Genomic DNA, 11,203 nt, shown 5'->3' on the forward strand with positions numbered 1-11,203 from the left:
GGCTCCCGTGTCATTGATTGTATGCCTTAAGTTTAAGGTACTTAAGGCATACAATCAACGCGATGGACCCGATTTTTTTTAATCTCATGGATCTTATGCATACATAAGATGCATGAGATCCATGAGATAAAAAAATCGTGAGCTCCCAATAACCATTGTTAACGCCACCAGCACTATCAACGGCAACCCGAAGCGTGGCGAGCGCAGCGGTACGCGTCCTCCGACCTTTTCATACCCCCACTATCCACGTCGGCATGGAGTTGATTTTATATAGTGTGGCGAGCGCAGCAAGCCACCGAGCCCGAAGTGTGGCGAGCGCAGCGAGGGGCCGTGGAATACATGTAAACTAGTCCGCGTCACCCCTCGCCATGCTTCGGGCTCGGTGGCTCGCTGCGCTCGCCACACTATATAAAATCAACTCCACGCCGACGTGGATAGTGGGGGTATGAAAAGGTCGGAGGACGCGTACCGCTGCGCTTGCCACGCTTCGGGTTGCCGTTGATAGTGCTGGTGGCGTTAACAATGGTTATTGGGAGCTCACGATTTTTTTAACGCCACCAGCACTATCAACGGCAACCCGAAGCGTGGCGAGCGCAGCGGTACGCGTCCTCCGACCTTTTCATACCCCCCACTATCCACGTCGGCGTGGAGTTGATTTTATATAGTGTGGCGAGCGCAGCGAGCCACCGAGCCCGAAGCATGGCGAGGGGTGACGCGGACTAGTTTACATGTATTCCACGTCCCCTCGCTGCGCTCGCCACACTTCGGGCTCGGTGGCTCGCTGCGCTCGCCACACTATGTAAAATCAACTCCACGCCGACGTGGATAGTGGGGGTATGAAAAGGTCGGAGGACGCGTACCGCCGCCTCTCGTGGGCTCGCTACGCTTCGGGTTGGCATTAACAATGGGGGGGCCATTTCACCCATGGGGGGGGGGGGGGGGGTTAGCAATTAAAATTGATGTTTTGGGGGCTTTTTACATTGATTCCAATGTAAAAATCGCGTCCATTGCATCATCTCATGCATCTTATGCCGCACAAACACATAAGATGCTTGAGATATCAGCCCCACACATACAATCTAGATAGTGGGTGCCGTGCTAGGAAAGCAGTACCTCATATTTAATTAAATTGCTTCTTATATAAAGACCATGCAGCACATAATTGTATCAAAATATAACGTTTTACCTCATAAAAGGCAAAACCTCAAATAACCAAGATCCAATTAAGATTAAAGAACAGAATAAAAATGAAGCGCTAATGTGCAAATCTATAATAAGAAACTCCGTCCATAGGGGTCTTCAGAATATTATTAGATTCTAATACTGGTGTCTCAAAAAAGATTGAGAGATAGGGGAAAATTTACTAAAGGAAAATTTACTATCCCGAAAATATGGCTATTCGTATTGATAGCACATCAATACGAATACAAATTGCCGTATTTTCGGGATAGTAAATGTCAAAAATAAGTGTATTTCTGGATACAAATACACCAATTTTTTTTACAAATTTCCTTTATTAAATTTCCCCCATAGTCTCTTACCTGTTAGTAAATGTAGCCAGAAAGAGTGGAGAAAGTAAGTATTATTGCAAATAAGCCACATATGTCTCATTCTCTGATTTTATATAAACTACTGTATCCTTTCATACACAGTAATGTTAATATAGAGATATTAGTAGTAATTAACCTAGGTCCTAGTTGTTACAACTGGTGAATTAATACTAACCTCTCTATTAACTGTATATGAAAATTATGTTTTATGGGATGCCAGGATCAGAGAATACTAAGATTCTGGAGACCACTGAGGACGACGTTTATTATTTGAACACTAGAGCTTACTTTTTGCTTTTAGCTTTATCAAATTGATGAGCTCATTTAAACATTGTTTATTTGATGTTTTGCATTTTATGAAGTAAAACTATTTTGATATAATAATGTTTAGCACTCTCTCTATATATAAGAGCTGGTTTTGCAATTTATTTTATATAATCTCATTTACTGAGCAGTAAAAGTTTCCATGGGCTGTGTTCTTTCTCCCATATGTTTTTGAGGCTTACTGTACCTCTATATTTGCTTTTGTGAAGTTTTTGTTTTTAAAGTGAACTTGACTGATAATATCCCTACCTCATGTAGAGTATTCTCTTTTCTGGATATTGCAAAGCGTTTTTTTCCCCTCTATACAATGGTGAGGATCCTGCGATCATCCATCACTATTATGTGGACGTCCAGGCCTTTCTGTGTTGCTGTGTTCACGAGTTCATTTTTTTTCTTGTCATTTTTGAAACCTCTATATGATTATACAAACGCTCAGAGATTGAAGACACCTGACGTCAGCTGCTCCCGCAACTGTGTCACCAGCCCAGTTACATGGGAAAACCCAGCATTTTCATGGGACGCCCATGAAATGCTGGGTGTTTCCATGGGCGCAGCCCCTCAACTCCACCCCAGCCCCCCTCAGCGCTGTTAGGTGTGAAGGGGATGGAAAATAAGCAATTTGCCGCACCCGCTCGCAAAAAGTGGCTGCACATGCGCCTAAAGGTTTACGCGCATGCAGTCACGTTCGCACAGGGGAACCCATCCACTAGAATCCGCTCCTAACTCAGACCTTTGTCTGCTTAATTGATGAATAGCCCACATGCATACATGAAACAGCTTTTGAGTCGATTGTCAAACTCCTTTTTGTATTTCATAAATCCTTCCTCCAATTTGGATGTGAATACCCTCAAATTAAAGCTGATAGTCTTCGCTTTAAAACCCTGTTCATATTTATTATATAACTAACTTAATATGTTTTGGTAAACAGCTAAAATGACAAATTGTGTCCAAATATATTATATGTGAGAGGGAGGTGCCCAGCCTTTAGAGGTTGTGTAACATAGGGGGTTATTCTAGTTCATTCTTTCTGACAAAATCCTTCTTAAATGGAAAAAACCATGTGCACTGCGGGTGGGGCAGATGTAACTTGTGCAGAGAGAATTAGATTTGGGTGGGGTTTTTCTTCAAAGTGAGATCTATATTGCAGTGTAAAATCATGCAGTCAGTATTTTCCCTGCACAGAAACAAAATAACTCACCCAAATCTAATTCTCTCTGCACATTTTACATCTGCCCCCCTGCAGTGCACATGGTTTTGTCCATCTAAGAAGGATTTTGTCAGAAAGAATGAACTAGAATAAACCCCATAGACTTTATCTCTCAGTACATATTCCTTTGACCATCTGTTTTTTCTACTTGCCCTTGGGAACTAGATCACCCAGTAGTGCACCGAGAATGCTGGTGTTTAATGCTGCTGGCATGTTTAACTGAAATTACTCAGTAACCCCTGGACATTTAGGCACAGAATGAAAACATTCAATATTTAGTTTGGCATAATACTTTTTATGCTTGTTATTTTGTGACTAGTTTATTGGGCTTTCTTTTTAAGGTTGTATTACTTCAATCTAAATGTTATCTTTCAAGGTTACACAATTTAGCACACTTTTCTCAAGCGATTTCATAGAGTAATGCTGTGTACACACGGGGGAGATATATTGCTCAGCCATATATTACTGAGCAATATATGGCTGAGCAATATATTGCTCAGTTTCTCCTGTTCATCAGCGACCAGAGATGGTCGCTGATGAAAAAGAAACTGCCGGGGGGAGCCCGGCAGTGGTAATCAGCTGGTCGCAGGAGTATGTTCCTGCGACCAGCGATCACCACAGGGGCAAAAACGGGAGCGCGCACCCAGCGATATATCGCCGGTGCACACTCCCATTGCGGGCAATATGGTCGCTGGACAAAATTGCCCCCGTGTGTACGCACCTTATGCTGTGAATATATTAATTGAATATCATTTGGTCTAGTAAGATTGTGTTTGACATTTTGTGTGTGTGTAAAACAGGTGTAAAAAAAAATTACATTATTTTCTAAAAGGTTATACTCCCATACAGTTTATTTTTCTTCTTTCAAACCTTAACCCTTTCAGGTCCAACATCTTGTCAGGCTCAACAGCCCTAGCACTAGTAGCAGATCCAATAGTGAGCCACTTTAAAATAAGAACATTAACATCGTTCAACATTCAATGTGGAACATTTTTTAATAAAAAAATAAAATTTACACATTTAAACCAGACTCTTTGATTTGCAAAAAAAACAAAATGGACTGCAAATGGTTAATGCTGTACAAACAAGCTACTGTATCAGTGTGAAAATGGTTTATACAAGTAGAGCACCACTCTGCATAAATAGTTGTGATTGTCACTGTGGGATGAATTCAGTCACATGAAGTAATTTGGGAACCAAGTGGTTCCCAAACTGGGTGCCTTAGGGTACTTGCAGGGTTTGTCCTTTTGGTGGTATTCCATGACCAATTTAAAATTATTTATGGTAAATGTAACTGGCAAACCCAGTGCTTGTGGTTTCCAATCTTACAATATGGAGAAACAGAAGCAAATCCAGGTTCCTCCCCACATAACTGAACCTGAGGATGGCATGTAAACACAATTTCCTTAATTGAAAATGTTTTTCTAAATAATAAAATGTTTGTCCTAGGTGTGCTGTGTGTCACAAAAGTTTGGGAACCACTGTCTTAACCCATAGAATCTTGGATAGTTCCTGGAGCTATGGGTTAACAACTTTGCTGCACCCAGATTGTGGATGTTATGAGGAGCCAGTGTAGGGAAGCAAATACATAAGGTAGGCCTTGTAACAATCTCTGTTCAATTAAACAACAGACCAATAAATGGAGAAGGTTATTTTAAAATAAATAAAAATAAATACATTTAAAAAGTTATCCCTTTTCATTTAAAAAGTTATCCCTTTTCCGCAGATTTCAAAATCCCAAATGAACGTGCAAAACCAGAGACTATGCTCAGTGTAAACAAAATCGGCCCAGGGCTGAGTCGCATGTACCCCAACCCTGTCACATACCAAGGTCACTGAGCAGAGACCTGGATATTTCTTGGTTTGCAGTGGAAAAAAGGTTCTTCGTACATACTGTAAATCCATACTATCGAGGCAGTACAGATGGTGTAATGGTTAGCATTACTGCCTCACAGCATTGAGGTCATGGGTTCCATTCCCACCATGGCTCTAACTGTGGAATTTGTATATTATCCCCATACTTGCGTTGGTTTCCGCCCACAATCCAAAAATATACTGGTAGGCTAATTGGCTCCCAACAAATTAACCCTAGAATGTCTGTGTGTACATATACGTGTGGTAAGGAACATAGATTGTAAGCTCCACTGGGGCAGGGACGGATGTGAATGTTCAAATATACTCCTGTACAGCGCTGCGGAATATGTATGCGCTATATAAGAAACTGTTAATAAATAAATAATACTAACATACTAAGTAGATAAATGGCTTCAGAATCACATGTGATCAAACCAATAAACATCCCCAAACCAAGCAAAAACCTTATAGTTGGCTAAAACCTACCAAACTGCTTATCTCAGAGGGAAAGGGATTCTCTACATCCCAACAATTGCATGTTATGAATTGTGTTAAATAGTAGTCATTATTGCATTACCAAGTCATAAATGGACCTGTAAAATATTGCTTTTACACTGAAATTAATTAGGGTACTGCTTGAATCTGTCTGCTCTACATTAATTTTGTGAAATGTGATGTGCTGCTTTGTATAGTTTTATAAATATGATTGGTAATAGTGCAGCTTAATTTAGAAAAAAAAAAATATGCTTGAAACATAGGGGGAAATTTACTAAAGGAAATGTGTAAAAAATAGGTGTATTTTTATCCAGAAATACACTTATTTTTGACATTTACTATCCCGAAAATACGGCAATTCGTATTCATTTTGATAGCACATTAATACGACTACGAATTGCCGTATTTTCAGGATAGTAAATGTCAAAAATAAGTGTATTTCTGGATACAAATACACCTATTTTTTTACAAATTTCCTTTAGTAAATTTCCCCCATATTATGTAAAACCCTTTTTATTTAAAGGTAGAAGTTGTTTACTGAGAACAAATTTCATGGAAATCCGATATTGAACTTAAAAGGTTTCTTTAAGGATAACTCCAGCCATACATACAGTACATGCATACTAACAAACCGTACATACATACTAACAGCCATGCATATGTACAGGCATACTAACAAACAACATATATACAGTACAAACATTCTAACAGAACATACATACATACATACATACAGACAGAGAATGCATACATTAACAGAGCATGCATACATACTCACAAAACATGCACATACTAACAAGCAGAGCATATGTACATGTAAACAGTGAATACATACATACATACATACATACATACATACATACATACATACATACATACATACATACACTATACAGCACTTAACAAGAGAAGAGGACAGGAGAAGTTCCATCATACTTGCTAATTGTTGGTCGCTTTTCAATATTTTGATGGTTAATATTGAATACATTTTACAATTTTTACATGATGAATTGTCATGACTGTGCACTGCCACACTCCTGTCATTGATCCCTTGGGGCTGTTCAATTAACCCTGGAGTTAGACCGTTTGTATAACTTATTGGGGATTTATGTTTATGCAGCTGAAAATATGGAGAAAAAAAAACTGTCAGCACATGCATACTTAGGTAAGAAAAAAGGGTACTTCTGTAATTTCACGGCGCCGCCGCGCGCACACTCTGGCTCAGAAACTTGGCAGACTGCCAGAGGCTCTGATTAACCGTGCGCGTGCCGCTCTAGCTCAGACAGAGTGTGCTCGCGCCGCTGTAGCTGTACTGACAGCTACGTAAACAGCGTGGCGGCCGGGCAGCAGCAGCAGCGCGCTGGCAGGTCACTGTGGTACTTGTAGTTCCACAGTGAAATAGGCAGCGCCTGGGCACCGCTGACAACAACGGGGGCAAGTGGACACACCCCGGGCACAACGCTGACGTGCCGGGGCTTGTAAAGTACACACCCGGCACACCGCTGTGTCCCCCATGTACACGCTAAATTCAATGTGTGTCCCCCATGTACACGCTAAATTCAATGGCTTGCAGACTAGATCTAGGCGCTAATGCGCCTGGATTCACACTCCCTGCAAGCCGCTAAGAAGGAGGGGGGCGCCTGGATTTAGTTGGGTGTAGGGGTACATCTAAATTTAGACGCAAAAGCATCTAAATTTAGCTGGGTTTAGGGGTACACTATTAAAACCCGTCCACAGTGGCACTAGTCGACGCAACAGCTGTCGACCGTGTAAATCCCACTATCCACGCCCACCCGAAGCGTGGCGAGCGGCGGCGGTACGCGTCCTACGACCTTTTCATACCCCCACTATCCACGTCGGCGTGGAGTTGAGAATAGATTAGTGTGGCGAGCCCGAAGCGTGGCGAGCGCAGCCTGACACCTGTGAAGCCCGCGAGGGGACGCGGATAGCTGTGAAGGTATCCGCGTCCCCTCGCGGGCTTCACAGGTGTCAGCGTCCCCTCGCGGGGCTCGCTGCGCTCGCCACACTAATCTATTCTCAACTCCACGCCGACGTGGATAGTGGGGGTATGAAAAGGTCATAGGACGCGTACCGCCGCCGCTCGCCACGCTTCGGGTGGGCGTGGATAGTGGGATTTACACGGTCGACAGCTGTTGCGTCGACTAGTGCCACTGTGGACGGGTTTTAATAGTGTACCCCTAAACCCAGCTAAATTTAGATGCTTTTGCGTCTAAATTTAGATGTACCCCTACACCCAACTAAATCCAGACGCTTTAGCGTCTAATTTTAGATGCACCACCACCTTTGCGGCTCCCAGGGAGCCTGGCTTTTGCGCCTAAATCCAGGCGCCCCCCTCCTTCTTAGCGGCTTGCAAGGCGCCTGGATTCATAGGGTTTTGCGCCTAAATCCAGGCGCCCCCCTCCTTCTTAGCGGCTTGCAGGGAGTGTGAATCCAGGCGCATTAGCGCCTAGATCTAGTCTGCAAGCCATTGAATTTAGCGTGTACATGGGGGACACACATTGAATTTAGCGTGTACATGGGGGACACAGCGGTGTGCCGGGGTGTGTACTTTACAAGCCCCGGCACGTCAGCGTTGTGCCCGGGGTGTCTCCACTTGCCCCCGTTGTTGTCAGCGGTGCCCAGGCGCTGCCTATTTCACTGTGGAACTACAAGTACCACAGTGACCTGCCAGCGCCTGGGCAGCGCGCTGCTGCTGCTGCCCGGCCGCCACGCTGTTTACGTAGCTGTCAGTACAGCTAGAGCGGCACGCGCACGGTTAATCAGAGCCTCTGGCAGTCTGCCAAGTTTCTGAGCCAGAGTGTGCGCGCGGTGGCGGCGCCGTGAAACTACAGAAGTACCGAAAAAAGATATAAAAGCAAAGTCGCTCCTTGAAACTGCTGCCGTGTATAACACTTAAGGCCCCATACATTCATCCAATTTGGGACGATTTTGCCCAATTGTGACGGATTAGCCCAAATTAGATGCGCAGTCCCATGCGCATTGGGACGGACCCTACAGATTGAACCTGCTGCAGGTTCAATCTGTCGGATGGGGCCCATCAGCAGCACATTGCGGGTGATTTTTAGCACCCACGATGTATCCCGTCCTATTCTGAGGTGTGTACCAGTGGTGTTGCACACACCTTTCAGCGTGTCCTACCTCTGCAGTGGGCGGTGTGGAGCGGTTGGTGGGTGAGGAGCTGCAGTGGGTGGTGTGGGGTGGGAGCTGAGTGGCAGAGGCTGGTGAGAAGCAGTGGGCAGTGCCGTTGATCAGCGGGACAGGCACGCCTTGCAGCGGCTGGTATTAAAATTAAAAAAAAAATAAGTGAAATGACTAGACGTCCTCTGATTGGCTGAAATCTCTCTCCGCCAATTGGCGGCCACCCAAAAGGGAGGCTGCTGATTGGCTGAGAATGCTCTCTCTCAGCCAATCAGAGGCTGGACAATCATTTGCCCGTCCTGCTGATCACCTCCCGCCCCACTACTTCTCACTGCCTGCTGCAGCTCCTCGCTTGCTGCTCACTCCACACCGCCTGCTGCAGATCCCCTGTTACATGTGATAAATCGCATGCAAAAAATGGCACATCAAGTGCCAAATCCTATGTGAGCCTCCCAGGGAGTTGCTGGGCGACTCACAGGAGAATTGGGTCCAACTTGTCCCTAGGAGCGCTGCTATTAGTGTCTTTCTTTTGTCCCTAGGACAAGTCTGCCTAATGTATGGGTGCCCTTAGGGATACATGAATACTTAAACTTTACAGGAATTTTGTAAGTTAACACCTTAAGTTAAAGGGTGTTAAAGATTTTGGGTGAAAAAGTTTTCACCCCTTCTTGACATAATGAGGCTTATTGCGTTTTAACCTCAAAGATGGCCATTCACTACTGCACAGTATTGCATGCGATACTTCCCCAACTCACCCAGCAGCTCCTGGGCGGCTGGACATCCTATCATACATCATATGCTGTCCTTTTGCATATGATGTATCGTATGTGATCGTAGTCATGGCTGCAGGATCCGATAGATCCTTGGTGCAGCAGGTCTTATCTCTGATCAGATGCGCATGGGATTGCGGATTGGAATCGGAGACAAAACACATCTGATTTGACACTTTATGGATTTACAGTTTGTTGCGATGCCATACACAGCCTTGCACAGGGGAGGGATTGCACTCTCGTGGAGCAGTGTATATAGTACCTGATTGCTGGGCTGCTACTTTTTGGAGCCCAGCGATCATCGATCAGATCTGAATTACCACTTTATTCTAATGGAGCCCATACACGGTCCGTTGTGTAGGGCTCCGTTCTGTACTATGCGATGCGCGCTCCCGCGCATCACAGTACGGTACAAAAAGTATGTGCTGCACATACTTTTTGTACTAGGTACACATCGGATCGCAGTGCATGCACTAGGGATGCAATCTGATCCGATGTGTACTATTTAACCGTGTATGGGCTGCTTAAGCCAGGCTTTCCCAACCATGGTCCTCAAGGCACACCAACAGTGCAGGTTTAAGTGATATCCAGGCTTTAGCACAAGTGACTTAATCAGTACCTGAGTGATTCTGATTAAACCATCTGTGCTGAAGCCTGGATATCACTAAAACCTGCACTGTTGGTGTGCCTTGAGGACCATGGTTGGGAAAGCATGTTCTAAGCTCTCACATGAAAGGCCCTGTTCCTTATTTTTGGTTTGGCTGGCCACTGCTCACTTGTGCATTATGGGTTTGATTCCGATATGATTGGTAATGTTAATAGATCCAAGGGAGGAAAAGAGAGAAATAACTCTTTAGTGGGTGCATTCTCTAACCTCAAGGAAGCGTGCTTAAATTGCAAATATTAAAACATAACTTTGAATAATTCATCTAAGAAACATACACTACAACATACAATAAAAATTATAACATTCAAGCATCAGAAAAATATCCTGTTATGTATTAACAGTTCAACAGTGGCAGTACAGATATGTATAACACATACAGGTACACTCATCCTGGGGAGTATAGAGGCAGGGAACATATATTTGCTGGGCAGCACAGCGCCTAGGCGGCCATTCGCAATGCCACTAGTCATTGCAACAGCCAGGCAGGTAACAATACAAGCAGGCAGCACAGTTATAACACAGGGAGCATATACCCGCCCAGTGCTTAGGCAGCCATCAGCGGCGCCACTGGTCGCTGCCACAGCCAGCTAGGTAACAATACAGGCAGAGACAGTACAGTTATCGCAAAGGGAACATAGACCGGCTGAGCAGCCCAGTTCCTGGCAGCACTTAACTGCACTCCAACTGGGTGGTGAGTGGTGGTGGTGTGTTAGGGGGGAGGGGGTGCAACAGAACAGAATATGCTGCGCTATATAAGAAAATGTTAATAAATAAATTCAATTGTTTGCAATTCTATTCATGTATTAACACACTAGAAGATAAAGCTGCCGATCAATTGAACTGCAGATATATTTCTGGAAGTATTGGGCATCGTGTTCTCCATACACACTGCCCGATCCAGTGGTGACACTTGTGTGTCATGAGCCCAGGTGCAAAAATATAATTTTTGCACCTGGGCCAACCAAAGGTCACATTATGCAACACGGCAGTGCGTGACAGAGGCAGGTGGTGACAGGGAAACACAGTGGGTGACTGGAAGAGGGTGTCCGGGACAGCAGTGGGCCCCATAGTCCTCAGGGGCCCTGGTGCACTGCACCAATGATAGGTCTGCACTGCCCTGATCCGTCCTCACTGATGTGACAACTCTGTGTGGTTGCATCTACACATCACATGTCCG

Source organism: Crinia signifera, chromosome 4, assembly GCF_055691185.1.
Source record: "Crinia signifera chromosome 4, ASM5569118v1, whole genome shotgun sequence".
Lineage (NCBI taxonomy): Eukaryota > Metazoa > Chordata > Amphibia > Anura > Myobatrachidae > Crinia > Crinia signifera.